This window comes from Aethalodelphis obliquidens, unplaced genomic scaffold, assembly GCF_003676395.1.
Source record: "Aethalodelphis obliquidens isolate GAN/ISIS:26980383/991018 unplaced genomic scaffold, ASM367639v1 scaffold3, whole genome shotgun sequence".
Lineage (NCBI taxonomy): Eukaryota > Metazoa > Chordata > Mammalia > Artiodactyla > Delphinidae > Aethalodelphis > Aethalodelphis obliquidens.
In genome coordinates, this window is record NW_020837947.1 from 76,323,344 (window position 1) to 76,346,416 (window position 23,073).

A 23,073-nucleotide genomic window follows, 5' to 3' on the forward strand; every position below is an offset into this window, starting at 1 on the left:
AAAAAAAAAAAAAAAAAAAAAAAAAAAAAGATGCAGATATAGAGAATGGACTTGAGGACAAGGGGAGGGGGACGGGTAAGCTGGGACAAAGTGAGAGTGTGGCATGGACATATATACACTACCAAATGTAAAACAGATAGCTAGTGGGAAGCAGCCACATAGCACAGGAAGATCAGCTCGGTGCTTTGTGACCGCCTGGAGGGGTGGGATAGGGAGGGTGGGAGGGAGACGCAAGAGGGAGGGGATATGGGGATATATGTATAGCGGATTCACTTTGTTATACAGCGGAAACTAACACACCTTTGTAAAGCAATTATACTCCAATAAGGATATTAAATAAATAAATAAATTGGATTATTACGTGTCCCCTGGTGGAAGCATTTTTTATCTTGAGAACTTATCCCTCTAGACCAGCAAAAGTTCAAAGTTGCAGAGATGGGAAGAAAAAGTAGTTTATTATTAAGTAGTTTATTAAGTTATTCTACAAGTGGTTTATTAAATATAAAAGTGAAAGGAGCCACTCACATTTCCACCCTGGGGAAGGAGTAAAGCAGCTGGCTTGTGATCAGTTTCTCTGTTGACTGCAGGAATCAAAAGAGGATACCTCAGGGAAAGAAAGAAGACAGGCAATGTTGTCTAATTAGATCAAGAGCAAGCTGATATCTGGTTCTTTTAGTAAATAAATTAATGACATTGGCTAAGAAGAGAATATCTGTTGAATACCTTTAGCAGGATATCCCTGCCTCTGGTTTAGGATTGCTTATGGTACACCAAGTTATGAATTTGTGAGTCATGGCTTCCTAAAAATGACACAAAAGCCTTAGTACTATATGGGATGGAAAAAGAAGATATTACCTACCCTGTGTTAGCTTCCCTGCCAACCTCAGTAGAAACATCATCTCTTTCTCTAGGGCAGAGAGAGTATGCCTGTTGCTAGAAGGAATGACCTGGGGAGCCACATGGAATATAACAGACCTCTCATGCTTCACCTGTGCCTTTTGATTGCTTGTAACCTTGAAAATTCTTAGTAAAGAATTTCACCGGGTAAGATCTCTGATTAGTGTGAGTCTGATTTGATAACTCAGTCCTTTTTGTTGGTTCACATCCCTTGATTCTTGAACCCCTATATTATGGTCATGGGAGAAAGACCACCATAGATTGGCTACTAATTCAGAGATATCCTAAAATCAACTCATAGGTCTACATAACCAAGTTTGTTTTCAGAGTGGGAGGCATTTATAGACATTTTCTAAATGAAACAGAATTAAATTTGTAATATATTAAACTGGAAGATGGAGACCTAGTAAAACTCAATTCTCATCCTACTTCACCTGAAATTAATGTAAAAAAATAAAGTAGGGGAAGCACAACATATCTTCTGGCCAGGAAGAATAGCTGACAGCAAGTGTTATGCCCTAGAACTTGACTGCTCAAATCTTTGGGGATTATTTTATACCAAGCTTGACTAAAAATAAAGACCCCAAGATTACTGAGGCAAAACCAAATGGCAGGTATATAGATTTTGATAAATGGTCACCTGTCACCCTTGATTCTTTCCAGGAGCAATACATGGGTTAGGTCACAGGTCTGTTGATGTCTTCAAGTATCCCTCAGGGTAAAATCTGCTTCTTATTAGTGATGGGATAGTTCACTGGAGTAATGAATAAGTCGACTGTTTTAGCAATCACATCATGTATGAACAGGAAGAACTATAGCTTAATCAGATCCATTGATTTTTAAAAAATAATCAGTTAGATTTCCACTGAGAAATATTCATAAACAATGCTCCTAGTATTGTATTTGGTTAATCACAGGGATAGATATTGACACTGACCTCTGTTTTTCTCAGGCAGTGGCTTTTACCTACACTACGCATATCTGACTGGAGAAAGCTAGAGCAAGATTGTGTTGCAGACGTAGCAGTACTCATCCGGATAGGGAGGTCTGTCAAACTGAAATCAATGTTGTTTGTAGATCCTGAGTGATTAGCTAACTCTCTACTAACACTCAGGGATTCAAGAGGAGAAAAGAAATCAACAGTACTTATATTGCCACTGATTCTATTGTCAAATCCACGGCAAGGAAGTACAATTCTCTATCATATAAAGAAGAAAATATCCAAAGGATCTGAGTGTGTCTTAGTCAAGGTTTAGGACAAGAAACAAACCCTTATACTTTAATGCAAGAAGAGACTTAATCAGGCAATTAGGTACCTAAACACTGAAGGGCCTGAGGAGCAGATTCTAGGGGAGATTTCTGTTAAAACAACATGGAATTGATGCCCTAAAGTTACCACCACACAGAAATTTAAATCAAGAATACACAACATCAGCCATGAATCCCTTTTATACCCAGAAGAAAAAACTGAAACTTGAAACTAGGCTCCGGAGTTTAGAACCCTCATCACTACTACCATTGCTTCCTGAAACACTGAAATCTAGAGATAGGCACTGTGTTGTTTTACAAGCAGGCCACACATTTCCAGGGACTTCCAGGTAGGTGTAAGTCAAGGACATCAGGCATATGGCCTCTACCTCACACCTGGCTTCCAAACTCCATATGAATGCATCTAAATGCCAGAAATTAATGCCCAAAATAAACCTAGTTGTGGAAAAAAAAATGTGGGAAAGATAGTTTTTGCCTTTCCAAATTTTCCAACCAGTAAAACTTAGAATGGAGGTTGTATTGGACAACCCCAAGTGATCAAAAAATAGCCTAGAATGTTAGCAGTTTTATGTATAAATTATAGAAAGATAAGCAGTTTTCTAAAAAGAAAAACAATAACATTATCATGTATCTGATAACCCAAGTCATAGGTTCACAGGCAGTTATCATTCGCCTGGGTGCCTCAATAAACAGATACATAGAAAAATAAACAGAAAAAAAACAAATCCAACAATTTCACCTGCCTGAATACAATTTCATCCTACTTATCTGTGAAAAATCCATCACAGCAGACTAAAAAGACTTAGCACCTTTCATACTACTGGTCTACTAGCCAGTGTGGTACTTTATGTGCTTCTAGCAAGCTTATTATCTTTGTCATGTTTTTAATATCTTCTATTTTTATAAATATGTCTTTTTCATTAATAATACCGTGTCTTCTTGTGTTTTTGATTAATCTTACCAGAAGTTATTTTATTAGATTTTTTTAAAGAATTAGCCTTAGCTTTATTTTCCCTAAGATTTCTTTGTTTTCTATTCATTAATTTCTTGTATTTAAAATTGCCTGTTCAAACAATCTAAATGCCCACTGACAGACGCATGGATAAAGAAGATGTGGTACATATATACAATGGAATATTACTCAGCCATAAAAGGAACGAAATTGGGTCATTTGTAGAGACGTGGATGGATCTAGAGACTGTCATACAGAGTGAAGTAAGTCAGAAAGAGAAAAACAAATATCGTGTATCAATGCATATATGTGGAATCTAGAAAAATGGTACAGATGAACTGGTTTGCAAGGCAGAAATAGAGAGACAGACGTAGAGAACAAACGTATGGACACCAAAGCGGGGAAAGCAGTGGAGGGGGGATGAATTGGGAGATTGGGATTGACATATATACACTAATATGTATAAAATAGATAACTAATAAGAACCTGCTGTATAAAAAAAATAAATTAATTAAATTAAAAAAATAAAATAAAATTGCCTGCTCATTATCTTCCTTTGGTTTATTCTATTCTTCCTTTCCTAAGTTCTTAAACTGGTTTCTTCGGCCCTGTTTTTCAGTCTCAATTCCTCTTTAACAGGAAAATAATACAATATTATTAATATAAGTCTTTAATTCTATAAATTGTCCCTTTATATATGTTCTTTTATTTAATTTTTTACTTTTGATAAGTAAATTTTTTACTATTTTTCAATATGAAATATTTTCTAATTTCCTTTTTTATTTTTCTTTGACCCATAATTATCGGAATTATACCTTTTAAATATTATGCCTTTTAAGTATATTCTCATAATTTATGAGAATATATTTTTGTAATAGATTTTTAATGTGCATAAAACTTCATTTCTATGCCTTAAAAATGGCGATGTATCGGTGATTTAATATAGTTTAATCTATAATTGTATTTTGATGAATGTGGCTGTATAATCCCTACACTCTTTAATTCCTTCAGATTATCTTACAGCCTAGAATGTGGTCAATTTTTCTCAGATTTTTAGAAAATCCGCAAAGCATATTTATTCTTTAGTTTGGGAGTACATGGTTTTTATATATGCCTATTAGATCAAATCCATTTATGGAGCTGTCTGAGTCTTCTTAAATCCTTCCCGTTTTATCTTAATAATTTGACCTAATTCTTTCTAAGAGAAGTGTATTACAATCTCCCACTATTATGGTAGGTCTTTCTATTACATAAATTTTTGTTTTATATATTTTAAAGTTATATCATTGGGCACATGTAAATTGAAACTATTTTCAATTCAAAACTATCTTCAATTCAATGTATTGAATCTTTTTAAAAAATACAGTGCTCCTCTTCTCCCCTTTAAAGATTTCTCCCTTAAAATCTATTTTTGTTTTGTTTTGTTTTGGCGGTACGCGGGCCTCTCACTGTTGTGGCCTCCCCCGTTGCGGAGCACAGGCTCCGGACGTGCAGGCTCAGCGGCCATGGCTCACGGGCCTAGCTGCTCCGCGGCATGTGGGATCTTCCCGGACCGGGGCACAAACCCACGTCCCCTGCATCGGCAGGCGGACTCTCAACCACTGCACCACCAGGGAAGTCCTAAACTCTATTTTGCACAGTATTAATGTGATTACAAGAGCTTTATTAGGTTGGTTTATCCTTGATATGGGTTTTCCGTTCTTTTACATCCAGCCTGCTTTTCACTGCCCTTATGTTCTAGCTGTGTCTCTTATAGAAAGTATTAGTTTAATTGATTTTTGACAATCACTTATCTTTTATTAGGAGTGTTGAAATCACTTACAATGATTATGAATTTTATATATTTCCATTCACTTCTATCACCTAATTTTTATTTTTGTTTTGTTTTTGTTTTTGCAGTACGCGGGCCTCTCACTGTTGTGGCCTCTCCCTTTGCGGAGCACAGGCTCCGGACGCACAGGCTCAGCGGCCATGGCTTATGGGCCCAGCAGCTCTGCGGCATGTGGGATCTTCCCAGACCGGGGCACGAACCCATATCTCCTGCATCAGCAGGCGGACTCTCCACCATTGCGCCACCAGGGAAGCCCCTGTTCCACTGTCTTTATTGAAAGGTATTCTGAATTTACATTTATGACTTATTACCATCTCTCAGCATAGAAAAATATTATTACCACTGTCTTTCAGCTTCCATTGTTTTGGGGGCATTAACGGTCAATATTTAAGTAATCAGTCTTTTTCTCTCTGGTTGGGTTTAAGATCTTTCTTTTGTCTCCTGGATCCTTCCATTTTACTACAATATGTCTAGGTGTGGATTTTTTTCTTTTTCATTATCCTGCTTGAGATGTGTGGGCTTTTCTGATTCTGAGCATTTGTGTCTTTAGTAAATTCTGAGGGAAAAATTCAGCTATTGTCTCACATAATATGTCTTTACCTCTTATTGTCTCCTGGAATGCTTTGACACTGGACGCCTCTAATCTTTATGTGTTCTAACCTCACTTTCTCCATTTCTTTCTTTTGTAGTTTTATTATGAATAATTTCCTCTGCACTTTGATTTTATCAATTACTTCTTTAATTCTGTAATAATTTGCTTTTGTTTCCATTACTATACTATTGTGATTTCCAGAAATCCCATTAACTTATTTTAAATCTACCTGGTGAATTTGGGGAGGCTCATTCCTTAATGATACTCTCAATTCCGTCTTTTATTCTTTCAACACAGTACCTGCATTTATTTTCTTTATCTTATCATTCCAGTACCTCTCATCTCTGTAGGGGTCTGATTCTGCAGCTGGTTATTTCTGCTGAACCCTGCTCATGGTGGATTGTTTCTTCATATAAAAATGTACCACAGTTTATTTATCCTTCTCCCTTTTGATGAACATTTAATTTATTTACAATTCAACCCTGTTGATATCTCCTTAGGCAGATGTGGTAATCTCTAGCAGATACTCAGAATTGAAATTGCTAGTCAGAGGGTTTGCACTGTTATTTTATGGCCTCAAAAATTGCTGCAGCCATTTCATCCCCACTAGCAGTGTGGGAGAACAGTTATTTTCAAAAAAAACCTCATCAATACCTGATATTTTCAGAATTTTACATTTTTTATCAATCCTATGGGTTACATAGCTATTTTGAAGTTTGTACTTCTCTAAATCACAATGTTATTACACATCTTTTCAAATGGTTATGGCCAGAAATTGTTTTGTTATAACTTTTGTCAGTTTCTCTAAAAAACAAGTGTTTATTAGTTGGATAGCATATTGTTTTGTACTGAAGTTTCTAGTGAAAACTCATATTTTTTGGCACTGTTCATTTGAAAGAGATCTATACTCCTGTGTTCCGGGAATGGACATAGCGATGTTGAAATGTTTTTGCGCACAACCTGTATTAAGAATTTACTTGCAAAGAAACCCTCCTCTCTCAACCTTCCCTCTCCCCAAATCTCTACTCCTTATAACAACTTTGTTTCTGAAGTAGCACCTGGGAATAATATCACAGTAGGTGGCAGGAAAAATAATTTGCACACATATAACTTTTTAAAGTTATATAATGGCTTGAGTAAAGAGAAATAGACTTTAGATGAGTTTAGTCTTTAGCTATTTTCTCTTTTTAGAAACTAAAGTTAATTTCCCGAATTGTAGGCATTAAGGAACCATCTATCTTGCTAATGCCATAACAGAAGATCTGAAAGTGCAGATGTCAAAACTCAAGGTATTACTTATCTCCAGTATTACACCAGGTCTTAAAATGGATATCATGATTGCCTCAAAGATTTTGGAAAAGAACAAAAAACAATCCCGAAGCAAGTCAGCCAGTCCTACATCAATTAACATAGCCACAAACTAATTAGCTCTGCTGTGAACTTTCAGCACTATTTTCAGGTAAGATTGCTGAGAAATATCTGATTATTTCAAATGCCTGCACCTTTTCAATGATTTACATAGTCATTCTGATAAAAATGTGCTTCAGCAGAATCTAAGAACTAGTTATTAAAAACACTAAAGAAATTATGTGAGGGCTCTCTTTGCCTAACAAACTGAAATTATATATGAGCAGAGTTATTCACTTTGACACCTAATAAAACTAAAAGCTAACATTAGGCTAAAAGCCAATTTGAACTTGTTTCCATAACCAGAATAACCATTAATAAATTTATTAATCATCAAGGGCCTGTTTATAGGTCTATTGTGAAGCATAATTATTTGCTAGCTTAAATAAAACCCTGCACTTTGACTACTACTATTATTACACTAATATATTTAATAAGGCTGAATATCTCCCAGAAATATAGAAAACACAATCTTGTAGATGCCTTTGAAATTCAAGGACTTTAGGTGTAATTTGATAAGCAATAATAGTTGTCATAAACAAAGGAGACATCAGTTCAAAAAACAAATTACTACACTTGACAAATAGGTAAAATCAAATGTCTAATAAAATGTTTAAGAACTGTTAACCCATGCATGTTCCTGAGTCATGGTCATTGAATTTCCATTCATTCGATAAGCTGTAGAAATTTCACATATGTGTTTGGTGAAGGTGAATAAACTCCTAAACTGTGACATGTAGTGTGCACCTGTGTCCAGAAGCTGTGTTGCTGCAGAGGGCAGTCAGGAAATGCCGTTGCTAGGGAACAGATGTCTCCTAACTGCAGCCAGCCATTTTGAAAGCACCACTGTAAGACTAAGAGAAAGTATGTCAAGAACATAAGAAATAAAACCAGTATTCAATCCTTCTACAAAAATGAAACCATTACTTGATAACCAGCTGAATCAGATAACCAGATGAATTTTCAGTTTAAGAAGCATTTTTAAACCATCTCTGATTTGATTCTTATAACATCAGGCAACAAGACAGATATTATTATTATTCTCATTCTACAAATGAGGAAACCATGGCCCAGAGAAGCCACACACCTCTTGGGTTATAGGCACACAATGCAAACTCAGGTCTTTGGTACTGATGTCCGGTTCTTTCTTTCTATTATACATTTTCTCAAGTATATGACTTTTACCATAAGACAAGCAGATATTCCAAAATAGCAATTCCATCATGACTGGCAAGTCCAGTTTGACATGGAAGGAGATTAGGGAAAAGCAACCTAATGAGCTTCACCAGCTGTTGCTTTAAATGTAAAAAATAATGAATGGACAAGAGCCCAAAACAGAGAAATAACCACCGTGGCATAGAGGTAATTTGAATGTTTATCATACCTGCACACTCACACTAACCCTTCAACAACTCTATTTTATGAACAAATAAACTGAAGCTCATCAAAGGGAATCAGTGGTGCTCTGCCACCAGTAAGTGACAGAGCTGAGGTTTCTACTGTCTAATATCAAAGCCAATGCTCTTTTCAAAACACCACATGACATAACAGAACTTGATGCATATAATAAAATAGTCAGATCTTTCCAGATAGCAAGAGGCATGTTACATGTGAACTGCAGTGACACAGCATTGAAAATCAGTACTCACATTGCGTTATCTACACAGACTTTAATTTATATCAATAGGTAGCAACTACTAATTTTGTATGACAAACGTATTTACATGTACTAAAGTTAATCTTGTCCATTTTTATTTTTTGCAAATAAATATTTTCTTAGGTTCACACACGTTCAAATATTCATGTCATTCTACTAAAGTTAATATTTTGAAAGGGAATCTGGAGATTTAAGCAAAAGTGTTGACTCTAATATAACCATTTTGTGGACTTTACTATATACAGTTAAATTAATACATTTGTATATAACTCAGTTTTTTGCAGATCATTGTGGGATAGGAAATATGATATAAATAATGTCTTAAGAAAATAAATATTTTCTATGAATATCTGTTCCCTCATTTGTAGGCTAAATTTGAAAGTCTTAAATAAATCACAGTGTAATTTCATGTCAAGAGATTTGTTTAGTAAGAAAAAGAGATCATAATAGCTAATATTTATTAGGTACCAGACACTGTGATAGGCATGTTACATGTACCTCTTTACATTTAAATTTCAAAATGTCTCCATGCCGCAAGAACTATTATTTGTCCCATTTGACAGACTTACAAATGATAAATAATCAAGTTCACATTGCTAGTAAATGGAACAATCAGAACTTAAACTCATTCTAACTCCTAAATTATTGCTTTCAACCACCATGAATCATGCTTCCCATGGAGTACCTAAAAAGATTACACAGTGAAAGAGATAATTATAAACATTTCTATATTCCTTGCCAAGATATAATATTTCCCATAGATTTCACAAAAGGTATTATCTTTCCTAAGCTATAACTGGCATTACAACATACGTTATTAATGAATACAATTCAATACCTATTTATTTGGCAAAAATATATATTTTTTCCTGCCACAGAACTCAATTCCACTTCATTCTAACATATTTTACATTTTCTGCGACAATACTCTAAACTGCAAGAAGTTTAAACACACAGCAGGAAACTGCTTAGGAAAGACAAAGAAATCCATTCAATGTAGATTTAATTACTAGAGAATGGACTTGAGGCTATGGGGAGGGGGAAGTGTAAACGGTGACAAAGCGATAAAGAGGCATGGACATATATACACTACCAAACGTAAGGTAGATAGCTAGTGGGAAGCAGCCGCATAGCACAGGGAGATCAGCTCGGTGCTTTGTGACCGCCTGGAGGGGTGGGATAGGGAGGGTGGGAGGGAGGGAGACGCAAGCGGGAAGAGATATGGGAATATATGTATATATATAACTGATTCATTTTGTTGTGAAGCTGAAACTAACATACATTGTAAAGCAATTATACTCCAATAAAGATGTTAAAAAAAAAAAAAAAAAAAGCATTTAGCTGCACTGGTAGCAATCATTACATGGTAGTTCACACAGCATTAAATGGAGAGCCTGTTAGGAAAGACAGATTACTCAGAACTGAAGCCACTTACGTGTCCCTAAATTGTTAGGCATCTTACGTGTCTCACATGGTTATTTCTTAAAAGTCAAAGGCCAGGCCTGTTCAAAATCCCTCAGCCTGACCTCAAATTTTTTTTGGAAGTAAGTCGGAATAATCATATACTTCCAAATTAAATATTTTTGTTGAACTAAGTTAAATATGTTCTAGAAGAGTATAATATTCAATGATGAGGAATTAATAATGCACATTACTAAAAAATGACTACTTGCATCTCTAATATTAGATCATTTTATATTCTACGGCTCTCACTAATTTAACTGAAAGAAGCAATTTAAGTTATATAACTACTTTAAAAGAAAAGCCATTTAAACTTTATAATATACACAGCACATCACACTATTTTAATTCCATTAGTGGTAGGATACAAGTCCTCAAGGATGTACTTATAGAAGAAACAAGACGGTACAATCAGTGGATCAAGGTTTGTCGCTGAAAATGACTTTAACACATATAAGAAATGTGATCACAAGACTTGGAGTCAAACCGAGTTTAAAAGAGAGACCCAAGTGTCAAACCATGATGACCAAATATCAACATGAAGATCAGAAATTAAGAAACAGGACAGTAAACCAAAAGTGAAGGCAAGAGTAAGAAGTTAAGGAGAGAAATCTGAGAAATAAATGAGACATCTGCCACTCACCTATGTTGGTCAGTAGACTCGAGTCAAAATATGTAGGGCTGGCTTTATTAAATAGATGGCAGAATAATAGAATTGGTGATGTTTTACTGTATTAAAATCTTCAGGCTTACAGTGACAATAGCTCACCATATTTATTAACACAAGTGAAACAGAAATTCACATGTAAAGACTAAATTAACTAATTTTGGTATTTACTGGTCAGAAATTAAAACTCATCACCGAATGAAATGTATGTATGCAGTAGTCAGGCTATATTCAAAAACTCTGGATTCTGTGAGGGGGGTCAGGGGATATCTTTTCAGATGGCACTCCAAGAATAAAAACGGGGGATGGGGGATGGAAGGAAACAAGAAGAGAGAAGGGAGAAATCTGGAGAGAGAAGGAAGACTTTAATCAATTTGCCTTCTATAATTTTTTTTGCTTAGTGTTTTTCCAGGTTGTTTGATTTTAATCATTTTTAAATTTTTTTTTCATGTTTAATGATTTGAGATAGTCAGGGTGGATATAAACTAGGCATATAACATGTTTTTATACATGAGATGATAAATATTTTTATTCTCTCATTGGTTAAATTATAAGCCATTAAGTGATGAAATTCCATTTTCCACCACTTAACTTTTACAAATGATGAACTGTCATCTTTTTGCGTCTCTCCTCTAAGGGATGCACTAAACTTTAGCTTATTAATTCACTTGGAATTTTATACTCAATAGCAAATAGGACATTAGAAAATCAAAATGATTTTAATTATGTTAATTGCTCACTGAAACTTGCCTGATACGTTTGGAGAAACCATGGTGACAGTTTCATCATTAATAAACACATTTGGATGTATAAATACCTGAACCCACAAATGAGCTATTTTTCTGAAGCAAAAAATAAAAGCAAGAACAGTGTACCTTTTGTTGAGATAGAGAGAAGATTGCAATTACACTAGTTCAATGGTACTTTACAATTTGAAAGTCTAAAGTCTGATGAAAGCTGAGATTTCTCTCCAGATATAAGCCACTGCACATAAACACATTTTATAAACACTTTTGGGTGGTGAGGTTTGGTGGCAGTGGTGGAGTTGGGGAACCTAACGTTTAGGGCTATCTCTCATTTCCTTTTCTGCTTTCTCTCAAATAGCATCACAAAAATATCTTTCTGTGAATATTGTAGTTTGGGAGCCATGATATGCAAATACTAGTCTTACCTCTTTCTTGTATAAATTGTCAGACATCCTTGCCAAGTAACCCATGATAATATCTTTAAAATATTTACCATCTATTTCAGGTGATAAACGTGTCCCCAATAAACTGAATATTTCAATATCAGTAAATAAGCAAAAGAAAACATCTCACATATGTGACCAGTTACATCAATCATACACATCCATCTCAAAATAAACAATCATGAAATTAAAGTGCATTCACCCTTCATCTGGCTAAGTTTTATATAGTTACCTTGTGAGATATTTTTGAAAACTGAGTCATTTTTGAACAAATAAAACATATTCAAAATGTGAGGTGTAGTAAGTGCTTAGTAAATATTTGTAGAATAAATGAATTAATGTTGCCCTCGGATTCTTCATTCTGAGGGTGTGTGTGTGTGTGTGTGTGTGTGTGTGTGTGTGTAAGGGAAGCTTGCATAGATTTCACTTGTTTTCTTAACAGTAATCTTCCTTATTCACATTTAATGTTTTTACACGTCTTTCTCTAGTAATACCACATATGCATATATGTGGTATTAAGATGTTTTCAAAATACACTAATGTTTCCGCTAGGGGACAGATGCCACTTGAGTCTATATATCCATGTAATAACTTTTATAAATTCTTCCCATTTAAACAGCCAATATTATTAATAATTTAACCTTTTCTCAGTGATTGATTTTTCACCTTTAGCAACATCAATAAATGCAAGATTTCAAGCCTTGAAGACCTGCCTTCCAGGGTTCTCAAGTTGGGGATGACAGGTTTTTTTTTTTATATTAAACCACCACAGAAAAACTTTTAATGTATTTTGTCTCTGTATTTCTGTTCTCTATCCATTTGTAGAATCCTAAATATTCCAACTTTGGATGTGTCTTCATCTACACCTGGCAGCCCACTTTACCTTTCTAAACTACTGTGTCTGGTCTGCTTCAATTAGTAATTATGTGCAAAATTAGAGTAAGTAATTAGATTCTGAATGAAGGCCTAGAATTACTTAGCTAATTGTACCTTCATTTTAAAAAACTACTTACTGCTGTTCTGTATAATTTGGAGTTGCCAGATAGCTGTGTGTGTGTGTGTGTGTGTGTGTGTGTGTGTGTGTGTGTGTGTGTGATATTTTACTACTTGAAGTATGGCCAAGATTGGGAAGGCACATTGTCATCTTTGGGGACATGTATTATGTACAAAGTTTACTCCTCTGCTGGTTTTTTTTGCCTGTTGCTCCCATTCCCACTTCGTCTGCTCTGGTGACTGGTAGGTTTGACCAGGGAATGCACTGGAAGACAGCTGGAGAAAGGGAAAGCCAGGGTATTTCTTGCAACCTCCAGCCCTGCTTTAAGTGGAGTTTTTTTTTTTTTGCAGCTGCATCTCCCTTAATATTCTAGCTTCTCAGCCGCATAGCACAGGGAGATCAGCTCGGTGCTTTGTGACCACCTGGAGGGGTGGGATAGGGAGGGTGGGAGGGAGGGAGACGCAAGAGGGAAGAGATATGGGAACATATGTATATGTATAACTGATTCACTTTGTTATAAAGCAGAAACTAACACACCATTGTAAAGCAATTATACCCCAATAAAGATGTTAAAAAAAAAAAAAATTCTAGCTTCCACTGAATATCCACTCTGTCCATGGGTCTAGCGCCTCCTAGCTTCTGGGTTCTGGAAGCACATCTCTTCTCTGCACTTCCCAGACCTAGGGGTGGTACCAGTGGTATCAGCTTCCTCTTGTTGCTAATCCCTGGGTTGCCTCACCAACCCCTTTTGGCTCTACAACCCCTCCATAACCTGGGTAATCCCCTGCATTAAACTCCTTCTAGTTGAAATGCCTAGAGTGAACACCTGTGTGGACCTTCACTGCAACAACCCATCTGCTTGCTGTGCTCCTCCCCCTGCAGTCCTTGAGGAGACCACCACTTAGTGCCTGTCGAATATTAATTTGCAGGGAGAAAAGGCTTTTTCGAAAGTCTAGAGTTACCCACAATAAAAAGTACCAGCCTACTGTAACAATTTTAAAGTCAAGATAAAATCTCAGACCTTAGTGAAAAAAGTGAATGAAGGAGCTAAAATAGTTAATGTTGCAAAACAGGTTGTATTTTCAACAATGATTATACTCAAAAACTAGTTTTTACAATAAATATGTTATAAAAATTAAATACCAGATATCTATGTGTTTCCATGAGTATTAAAACAGGATAGTCTTTATATTGCTTATAAACAATTATAAGCAGAATGATAATTCTTGGTACATACTCAGGTAGTATAATCAATTTCTTACCCTCTATGTCACAGCTTTTTCTAAAAGAATGTATCTGTAAATAGGATCTTATTATTTTAACTTTTTAATACATTTTACTTGCAGCCTTGATCAGAGTTGAATTATATAATTAAGAAGTTTGAATATGTCGATATCCTTCATTAACTATTTTCAGTATACCACAGTATTTTAAATCAAGATGAAATTCTCTGTACAAATACTGCAAACCTTAGTGAAAATTCTCCTAAATAAAGAATACTTTCAATTCTAAATTTTGTTTTAAAATAACTATTTCAGCACAATTATTTTTGTAGGTAGTCTTCCTCTATTCAAAGTACCTATCTTCAACAATTGTTTTTGTCACACAAAACTTCTAGCATGTTATCACTATTTATGATTCTTTTTAAAGTATCACCAAATCTAGATGCTACAAAACTGTAAGATTTCTTGATTTTATTTAATAAGGAAGAGGAGCTACATTTTTCTAGTTAAAAATAGATGCTCTATCAAGAGTCATCCCACAATTAACATTCTAAACTGCAATTTTAGAATTTCAAAATTAAACCTTTTACACAGTCTATGCTCATTGTTTATCTGTTGAGTTTTTCCTGTGATTTTTTTTAATTTAGAAATTTATTCTGTTCAATCCACAAGCTTTATACAGCTTTAATTTAAAAAAACAAAACAAAAACAGTGAAAACAAGACACTATTTCAAAGTCTGGGCCCTTCCAGCTTTCCAAATACAAGAGCTCTGAAAGTTGTATATTCCAATCGGAAGAACAAGACAAAATTATGAATGGAGCCATGACATTTTATAAAACAAAATTTTATGTAACTGAAGGATGCTTCCTGGGACTAGCTAATTGTCTTTACAAAAAAATAAAAATAAAAAAAACAGAATACAGTGAAATTCCAGTGTTCCAAATCAACTTGTTACACATCAATATAAACCCACAGTGTCCTGGCAAACAACATGCTTTCATTTTCTGTCTCATCCTAGAGCTCGAATCCTGATTCATTTCAGCAGAGACTCCACAGACAACAGGAAAGATTGTGGCATTAAAATATTCATTTATACTTTTGTGGTAGTTCAACAGTGGTCTTATTTCTGGGCAAGCTTGCAAAAACCATACAAGTTTGGAAGCATCATAACTTAAATGGGTGCTAAGACTCAAATGAGAAAAAGGAAAAAAGAAAGAAAAAATATAAACAAAAACCTCTGGGAATAGACGGGCATTTAAAGGAACCATAAGAAGGCCAACAATATTTAAACCCCCTTTTTTAAAAAAGGGATTTTTTTTTTGGCTTAAAATATTTCACTCTAAATGAATTTATGTCAGCTATCAATGAAAGAATGTCACTAATACACTGTGGACACCTTTTGCAATGTAAATTCGTGCCCATTTTTTTATATGGTGAACTTCAACGTAGCACTTATTACAACAAATGTTATAGTCTAAAGCTCAAACACATTTTTAGCAATTTTGAAACTGAATTGCATACAAACCAAGTAAAATTTATGTAACAAACATTTCCACCTAGGACTGTAGGGACACTTGAGCCTTCCTCATTGATCTCAGGGCCTTTTCACGAAGGTGCTTTTCTGTCATCAAGGTTATCTTCAGCCTCACTTTCAGTCTCCTACTTAGGCTCTAGCTCTTCCTGTGCTGACACGGTTGTGGGAGCAGCAATGCCTCAGGGGTTACAGGAGCTGCAGGAGCTGCAGCTACAGCCTTTTCCTTCTTGTGCTTTTTGTGCTTCTTGTGCTTCTTATCCTTTTTGGGTTTCTTATCCTTCTTTTTCTTCTTTTTCTTTTCACCCCCTTCTGGGTCTGAATTCCTTGCCAGTGATGGGCTAGGTCTTGGGCTTTTAGCCTTTTTAACCGGTATCACTGGTACCCAGTTAGTAGAGGGTGACTGAGATTGGACAGGGGATGGAGGTGCTGGGGGGGGGTTTTAGCTGCTGGCTCAGGAGATCCCGAGACAGATTGGGAAGATGAGACCACCCACCCCCCTTACCAACTGAGGGCTCGGTTTGCAGCCCTCAGCCATTTACAGCCATTCAGCACCCACACAACCATTCTGTTCTTCACTTTCAGTAGAGTATTCAACAAATTACATGAGATTTTTAACACTTTATTATAAAATAGGCTTTGTGTTCGATAGTTTTGCCCAACTGTAGGCTAATGTAAGTGGTCTGAGCACATTGAAGGTAGGTTAGGCTAAGCTATGACATTAGGTGTAGTAAATGCGTTTTCAGCCTAATGATATTTTCCACTTATGGTGGCTTCATTGGGATGTAACCCAATTGTAAGTAGAGGAGGATCTGTATTGAGAACTAAAATGTTTACCAAACAATAAAATAAATAGGTACTTGTATATTTGCACCTTATTATAAATGACAAAACCACAGCAGCAAGTATGCTCTGATTGTTCTCTTATATGTACTAAAGAATTACTTTTCAGTCTTTAATTTCTGCAATAATATTCTATACTGAAATATGTTTCATTACACCTAACCTATAATTTGGCCTCTTCCCAACTGTTTCTAACACCTTGAGAGCTGCTGACTTCAGGCATCAAACAGGCCTCAGCTCAGGTGATGGTACAATGGCTGGTCCACCACATAGCCAGCAAGGAGAGTGGAAGATGGATTTCTCCCAGCATCACCTAAGATCATCTTAGGTACATAACTAATCTTCCTTTCAGCTTCCTTACCTATAGAATGGAAGTTCTCTCTTGAGCCAGAATGCAATAATCATTGACTAGGTAAATGCCAAGACTAAAGGACTACATCCACTCAAGAGCCCAGCGAGTGGAGAACAGACTTGTGGTTGCCAAGGAAGAGGGGGGATGGGAGAGGGATGGACTGGGAGTTTGGGATTAGCAGATGCAAACTATCATATTGATATACAGAATGGATAAACAAGTTCCTACTGTATCACAGGGAACTATATTCAATATCCTGTGATAAACCATAATGGAAAAGAATATGAAAAAGAATGTGTGTGTGTATGTATATATATATATGTGTGTATAACTGAATCACTTTGCTTTACAGCAGAAATTAACACAACATATGTCAATTAAAAAAATAAAATAAAAATAAATAAAAAACAAAGAACTGGCTGGTAAGGAAAGGAGGCTAATATTCAGAATGGATCTACAGGTACTGCAATTATATCTAATAATATGGCAAAAGCTGAATTTAGAGGAACTTGTAAAATTTAGCTGTAGATGCATTTTTGTTGTTCTTAACAACTGTCCCTTTATTGAGCTTTCAAGTTCCTTCTAACCACCTTGAATTCCAATGAATAACTAAAATTTCAAGACAAGTTGGGAAATAAAATACGTCTAGCCTTAAGGTAAGAAAAGTTGAAGAAGAAAGGAAAACATAAAAAGAGTATGAAACAAAAAGAAGAAACTGGGACTAAGACAGTAAAGGAGAGGTACAGAGAAGGAATGAGTGACTCTCCCTCCTTAGTGTCTATCCATTAGTAGTTTGATCATAGATCCAATGTACACACAAAATTTACCTCAGATCATCCAAACATTTATCAAACAGTAGCTTCACAGATAAAATAACAGAATATTTATGATGGATGACTTTAATTCTTTTCAAGAAGAAATTATTTTCTCAGGGTTCAGGTAAATTATTCATTGCAAAAATAGCAGGAGATATAAACAGTGACAGCTGACTATAAACTGAGCCCATAAAATGTAGGAAATTGGAAAGGATGATATTTTCTACGTGGTCAAAATTAAAATGTATCTATTTTTCAGTACAGCAAAAGCTTATTTACGGAACTTTGACTTGTATGTAAAGTTTTATTGACCCGGGGACTACATTACAAAGCAGTGTCCATAAAGTGGGCAACTGAAAAAATCTTAACTGCCCACTCAAATTGGAACCAACCCCTCATTTGCAAAATCAATTCATACACAAAATATTTCAAGTACATTTTAATAAGGAGGCATTTGTGTGTTTATTATTAATCATTTGGAAACACCCTTTACAAAATAAATGATTGCAATAAGAAAAATTTTTGAATGTCTTTAGAAATCTTAGTTGCTCTAATAATTCCCCAAATACTACATTTCTACCATATAAATTTAAAATAAAGTTTATAAAAATACAAGAACAATACTTTTGTACAAAAAAAGCGCACAGACCTTAAAAACTCAGGTCATGAAGAAAACAGTTCCTACCCTGATATGTGTTATCCCCAGCCCCTGTGATGTACACTGCAAAGGCACTGTTTTGTCTTCCAGCATCTCTATATTTGTGAGGACAAATGACATTACACGTGCGAGGTGCATTGAGCTCCTAGAAAAGATCTAGCATACACATTTTACCTGTTGATCACCACTACTCTATCATGTTTTATAAAACCCTGGATTTCTCAAAACACATATTTCAGCAAAGCTGCAGCTGAAGTGTCCCATTTTATCACTTTATCTGCAAAAATATAGGTGAAAAGACAAGTACAAATTCAAATAGAAAATGCTATTTTTAAAAATATGCATGGGCTTCCCTGGTGGCGCAGTGGTTGAGAGTCCGCCTGCCAATGCAGGGGACACGGGTTTGTGCCCCGGTCCGGGAAGATCCCACATGCCGCGGAGCGGCTGGGCCCGTGAGCCATGGCCGCTGAGCCTGCGCGTCCAGACCCTGTGCTCCGCAACAGGAGAAGCCACAACAGTGAGAGGCCTGCGTACTGAAAAAAAAAAAAAAAAAAAGCATCATGATTCCTTTTGAGTGAGTGAATAAAAATGAAAATAATTTTTCCTTTCTTTTTTAAAAAAGTCCTTTAGTTTGTAAGCTTTGGTCATGGTAAAAACTAATTTTTGAAGGTGTCTCCACCCATTTTGATAAAAGTCAGTACCTACGTTGTGCTTGATGTTCTGCTCTCAAAGACAGAACCAATCTTTATAATAGATTTTGTTACGCAGCATTTTGTGTTGTGTCATAATTAAACCATCAGATTTCTTTGCAAAAGGGGTGAAAGAAGGCACTTTTTCTCCCAAAAGTTATAGAAGAACTTACACTGACCATCACTTGAATATTATTTCAAAGATTTATTTTCCAATAAACTTGAGCATTTAAAAGCTGGAGGAATCTTAGGGAGAAAATCCTCTAGCATACATTGCACTACTCACTGCTCAGTTAGCAGCAATGATTTGGAGTAATAATCAAAGTGTCATGAGACACGGCAAGTTTCACCCAATCCCAGATTATACAATGATAAGAAAAAGCCAGGACAGGCAATACAGCAGAGAGACACACAGCATGGCAGAGGCCCTGTGACTACACTCCAAACATGGGTGCTCAGGAGAGGCAAGGCTGGATGTATACAGACCACCTCACTCTAAGGAAGCCATCAGCAGTAAATTCCCTGCAGCATTGCTAGTCACATTGGCCCCTTAGGACATGCTCGCCTTCTCTGGTAGAGCTACTTCTCATCAATTACAGTGGTTTGGCAATTACAGCTTACTCGATAAGCTATCCCTAAGATGAGGTACAGGTGCTCTGTAGGTATGTACCTACACTGTGGATCTTGTATACTTGTATACAGTTCCTTGAACTTGAGTCACAAAAGGATTCAATTCAGTGTCAAATTCTCAGGTGTTTCAGAGGTTTGAGGAAACATGGAAGACCACGTATTCTATATCTATATCTATATCATCTATTTCTTTCCATAGGTCAAAAAAGTCATCTAAGACCCTAGGACACATTTTCTGTTTCCACTTCCAATTTTTCTCCATTCATGTTGCCCTTAACTTTCTTCAGGTGAGTGTTCATCCCCACCACTCATTTACAATGACCCACGGAAGATTCTCTTGAATTATTGGGTTGGCCAAAAAGTGCCTTCAGTTTTTAAGTAAAAATAAAAGACACATTTTTGTTTTTCACCAAGAACTTTATTGAACAACGTATTCAATAAAATTCAATAAACAACCCTTTTGTTCCACTACCTTCTGCCATTTCTCAGGCAACTTCATAATTCCATCTTCCCAAAACTTTTTATCTTTTTGAGCAAAGAACTGTTCCAGGTGCCTTTTACAGTCTTCCAGGCAATTGAAATTTTTTCCATTAAGAGAACTTTGTAAAGACCGAAATAAATGGAAATCCGAAGGTGCAATGTCTGGTGAATACGGCAGATGAATCAGAACTTACCAGCCAAGCTGTAACAGTTTTTGCCTGGTCATCAAAGAAACATGCAGTCTTACATTACCCTGATGGAAGATTATGCGTTTTCTGTTGACTAATTCTGGACGCTTTTCGTCAGGTGCTGCTTTCAGTTGGTCTAATTGGGAGCAGTACTTGTCGGAATTCATCTTTCATTCTCTAAAAGGAGCTCATAATAGAGGACTCCCTTCCAATCCCACCATATACACAACATCACCTTCTTTGGATGAAGACAGGCCTTTGGTTGATTTGGTAGTGGTTTCGCTTGCCCCACGATCTCTTCTATTCCATTTCTTGTACGGTATCCACTTTTCATCTCCCATCACAATTTGTTTTAAAAGCAGAATGTTTTCATTACATTTAAGTAGAGAATCACATGTGGAAATACGTCAAGAAGGTTTTTTTCACTTAACTTATGTGGAACCCAAGCATCAAAGCGATGAACATAACCAAGCTGGTGCAAATGGTTTTCAATGCTTGATTTGGATATTTTGAGTATGTCGGCTATCTCCTGTGTGGTACAGCATTGATTGTTCTCAATTAATGTCTCCATTTGATGGCTGTCAACTTCCACTGGTCTACCCGACCGTGGAGCATCATCCTGCGAGAAATCTCCAGCACAAAACTCTACAAACCACTTTTGACACGTTTGATCACTCCCAGCACCTTCTCCATACACTGCACAAATCTTATTTTTGTATTTAAGTTTCATTTTTGCTTTCCTTGAAATAATAAAGCATAAGATGCCAAAAATGTTGCTTTTTTTTCCATCTTCAATATTAAAATGGCTACACAAAGATTCACCAATTTTGATGTCTTTTTTAAAGGCATGCTGATATGACAGCTGTCACATACAGTCTAACAAAATTGTTTCAAATGAAGTTAAAGACAGCTAAGTGCCATTAGAGCCATCTTACGGAAAAAAACTGAACTAACGTTTCGGCCAACCCAGTACAAGGCCTGAATCAAAAGACTGTTATCCAGCTGAAGCGTATCAGTAGTATCAAATAATCCCACTGCTCAAAATTTCGATTACTCACACTTTTCAATGTCTTATAAAAGGCCAGAGTCATCCTCTTAACAAGTTTGAAATCCGTTTTATTCTATTTTTAATAAAAATTGCCTTTTTCGAACTGTAAAATGATTACAAGTTAATTGTAATGACTTGGGCCATAAAAAGAACACAAAGAAGAGAGTGAAAATAATCTGGACTCGAGAAAGCCATGGCAGCATTTCAGTTACAGAAGTCGTAGCTGGACTATGTCTGGAGATGTTATCTTTGAAATTGTATTAATGGAAAGAAGACAAAAAGTGGGATGAGCTTGGGGGGTGTTATCGCTGGCCCTGCCCATACGATTCAAAAGGGACCCCTTCCATGTCTCACTCTCTGGAGCTTGGGTATCCCTGCTCCATACCAAGTGGGCACCTTCCCAGGGCAGACATCACATGGCTGTGCTGGCAATCCAGGGGCACCCCCTCCGGAGCTTCTCAGAGAAGTGGGGGACTAGAGTGTTAGAAGGTGGTTTCAAAGGTACAAGGTTGCCCTTGATGTTGATCCAGAGCTGTGGAAAGTGCAAAGCATGGACAAGTTGCCATTATGAGAGATAAGAGAAAATGGAGTAGAAGGAGAGTAAAGCTATGGACAAAGATGAGAAGAGGGTGCAGGTACCAGGAGGAGGAGAGGTACGATGTGCTAGAAAGAGACACAGCCTAAGAGCTGCTTCCTTCCTTAATACTTCCCGGGACTGGAGCACAAGTCCTTAGGCAGCTGTGTGACAGCCCCAATTGTCCTTGAAGTACCTTGAGTGAGGTACTTCTTCTTGCCACAAAATGGGATTCGCAATGTTTTTACATATAGTAAAGAACATAAACCTTAAGTATGGACCTAAATTAATAGTGACAAAGTGAAAAATCCTCATAAACTTTATACAAATCGTTATACAAGTGATGCAGAATCATCAGTAGCTCCCCTGAAGCGTCCCTCCTGCCATCTCCCAGCCATTACCTCCTCCCAAAGTTAACGGATATGTCTACCAAACGTGTTACTTTGGCTTGTGTGGTTCTTTGGAGAGATGGACTCATACAGTGTGTGCTCTTTTCTGTCTGACTCACTCAGGATGAATCACCCAGATTCCTCCGTGCTTTAAATGTAGCAGCACTTTGTTCTTTCTCCTTGTTGTGTAGTATTCTGTTGTGTGAATATACCACAATTTGTGCATTCTCTCCCAATTTATTAACTATGCAGTCATCCCTCAGTTTCCAGGTTCCAGGTCGCCCACAGATACCAAACTCCATGGATACTAAAGTCCCTTATATAAATGATATATCGATAGTATTTGTGCGTGACCTATGCACATCCTCCCATATACTGTAAATCATCTCTAGATTACATATACAGTAAGTCCCCTGCATACGAACGTTCAAGTTGAGAACTTTCAAAGAAGGGAACATGCGTTCGCATGTCCACTCACGTAAGTTAGTTCCCGTGTCTGGCGTACATTGTCACATGTGTGCATCCTCTACAAGTGGTTGTGTTTTTGTGTACATTACTGTACAGTACTGTATAGAGTACTGTATCTTTATTTCCAGTCCAGGATGTCTGGAAGCAAACATAAAAGCTGTGGTGATGTAGCTGGTGCTGCTAAGAAGCATCAGGTATTGGAGGCCCAGAGAAAGGCTGAAGAGAGGCAAAAGGAAGGAGTACCTGAAGAACCAAACAGATTCACGAC